We start from the raw sequence: 2993 nt of genomic DNA on the forward strand, positions 1-2993 counted from the left end.
GTGTCCCTTGAAAATGATTCTTTAAGGTCCACTTGAGCAATGGGTTAGGGTATATCGAGCTTTCTTGTGGCTAAGAAGAGGAAAATGTCATCCTGTTGGTGCCAGGAGGTACCTAACTCTTTCTAGGTAATAAAAAGTCAACTTTAACTTCAACATAATCGTTTAATACCGTTCTAGTTAAACCTGATGGGAACCGGCCAAAGCAACCCTCCACCAGTGTATTTGAAATCACGTGACAAGGGCAAAAAAAGCAAATCGGCATAATTGAAAGAATTATTTTTTTGGCCCACATTCGACCAAAGAATAAGAAAAAACAGAGACTATTTTCTAACATGTATAGCAAACTACAGAATGTTATGTTATTAACCTGTGAAATGTCTAGTGAGCAAGTGCATCTATATTTTATTACTCACGTTGGCCTGGCACTAATAAATTTGTGAATGCTGATTCAAGTCTCCCTGTACATCAGTAATTCCCATTCTCTTTGAATCTCCTATCTTGCCTCCTTCTCAAAAGACTGTTTCCTGTATTTAAAAAAAATAGAATTAAATTTAAGGAATGAAGAAACGTAAGCTTTAGCAGAACTGTGAAGGTTAATAACAACTCTACTTAAACATTATGATCTCCTCATCCTTGTCCTATTATGATGCTGAGAATGGAAGAAAAGAAAGACGTCCAAGACGTCAGCTCTTCTGTTACTGGTTTAATTATCGAATTATTTTTAAATCTCTTGTGAATGAAAACTGCTTTTAAATACTGTCTACTGACTCTGTTTATAGAAATGTATGTCCAGCTCTTAGGTCATTTTCAGAAAAAGAAAATAAGAAAAACAGATTCTTTTGAGTTTGGAAAATTTAGAAGTGTAATCAAAGATGTAGTGAAGTGTTTAAAACCAGACATAGCTACACATGCATTTCTCAAAGGACTTGTCACTAGAAAAGGTATTCAGCCTTTACATAAGATCATCCCTAGATGGGAATCAAATTGTTTTCAATCCATATGAATGAGGTTTGCAGAGCTTTCATGATTATCCAATTTAATTGAGAGTAAAATAATCAAACCTAAATAAACTACACATGAAGAAAGCACCCCAGCACACACACACACACGCACACATGCGTGCGCACACGCACCCCCAATCCTGTTATCCCATTCTCTATTCTCCAGGGTCTACCAGATGGATAAGAGAAGTGAGCTTTCTGGTCCCCTATTCCCTTTGGCTCTGCTCTCTTTTATCCATCACCTACCTGTAGTCTTTCTGCTAGTTCACCGTATTACCCTGAATCATCCTTGACTTCAAATCTAGCCTTGAGTCTCCAGATAAGTTCCATTTCTACTTACTCTTTTACATATAATAGTTCTAGACTCTCACATTAAAAAAAAAAAAAAAAAAAAAAAAAAAAAACAAGAAAGCATAAGCATAAGAAGCTGCAGGGGCTAAAGATCTAGAAGGCATAGCAGCTTTCTCTGTCCACCCCCCTGTGTGCAGATGGGCAAGTGCATTGCTCTGGAGAGGGATGAGAGCTCTTTGTGCATCACTTGTGAGAAGGGGGAGGGCACAGCTCTGATCTAGAGTTAGCTGCCTCAGGTCAATCTCAGGAAGGAAAAGGGTGCCAAGGCTCAGGCACAGTGGAGAAGCCTGATGGAGACAACATGAGACAGAGGCAGAGCCCCCGGATCATTCTGGGTGCCCCATACTTATCCGAGTAGAGACTATTCCCAGATCGGGACATATGGCTGAGAAACTGGACAGTACATCCCAGGAGCTTCAGAGGACAAGTAAAGGTATCACAAAGAAGCTCTAACTTAGCATGAGGAGCCCTGAGCTTTTGGCCCAGTTCTGTCACCAGGGAATTACATGGCCTCTGCCATGCGTGTCATTTACCCTTAAACTCACTGGGTTGTCCCCATACGCTCTTACTCATTAACAACATGAAAGCATCTCAATTTGCCTTCTAATAGCAAACAAGTGAAATAGAGTCAGGGAGTTAGGTAAATAACTACCATAATGAATGTAAATGCTCTAACTGAAGAACACTTGAAAAATTCTGATTTTATGTATCCCTCAGAGTTATTTACTTATATTTCAGTACAGTGATCTCTAAGGAACTCTCACAATTTGTTGGTAAGCCTGGAATTTTATTTCAAATACCACTTTATTCCAGGATGATCACCTAAGGCCTGACAACCTTACAAGTAGAGCTGCTGGGTAGGGAGTGTTTGGTTTCTCAGTGGTATTTCTCGAAATGGACTGCAACTGTATAGAATACAGCACCCAAAACGCTGGTCCTTTCTTCAACCTAACAGCCCTACTTGTACCACCTCCTCTAAAACCATATTTTTTCTCATATATCATGCGTGACAAACTTGGCACAGCAGTGCAAACGCCACCCCATAGTAGGATGCAGGTCAATTTTACTACTTGCCTTTACGGACCTAGGTTATGCTGTCTCTCCTGGTGTTTTCATGCCTCTGTTTTGTAGGAATTCCACCTCTACTGAGACTCATGCTGTGAGAATAAATATTCCAGCCCTAAGAGGTTGGCTCCAGGGACAGAAGCCCAGGGCTCTTGAGAACTAGGAATATTCCATTTTCTTTTTCTGGCTTTAGTGTCACTGCCTGAGAAAGGAGGCTCGTGTTGAGATAATAGATGAAAAAAGAAAAACAAGTTCCCAAAGTGACTGTGTTCAACATAAGTTTGGAACTGCATAATCTTTTGTCACCAGGCTCCAAGATGGACAAGGGTTAGACTTGCTGTTAACTGGACACACGTTACATTCACAGCTTCACACACAGAGATAGACAGTGCACTCGGACATGTGGAAGCGGACACCCAAGCACTTTAGCACAATGTTAGGACTGTGGTCACTCTGGTAGAACCAGGAAGACTCAGCACAGAGTTCAGACCCTACAGTTCTTGGCCTGGGCTGGGAACTCCCCAAATAATCTCCCAGATCCAGGGCGGCTCTCATCTGAGTTACACAAGATGTTCT

This window comes from Lipotes vexillifer, unplaced genomic scaffold (genome assembly GCF_000442215.2).
Source record: "Lipotes vexillifer unplaced genomic scaffold, Lipotes_vexillifer_v1.1 scaffold1181, whole genome shotgun sequence".
Classification (NCBI taxonomy): domain Eukaryota; kingdom Metazoa; phylum Chordata; class Mammalia; order Artiodactyla; family Lipotidae; genus Lipotes; species Lipotes vexillifer.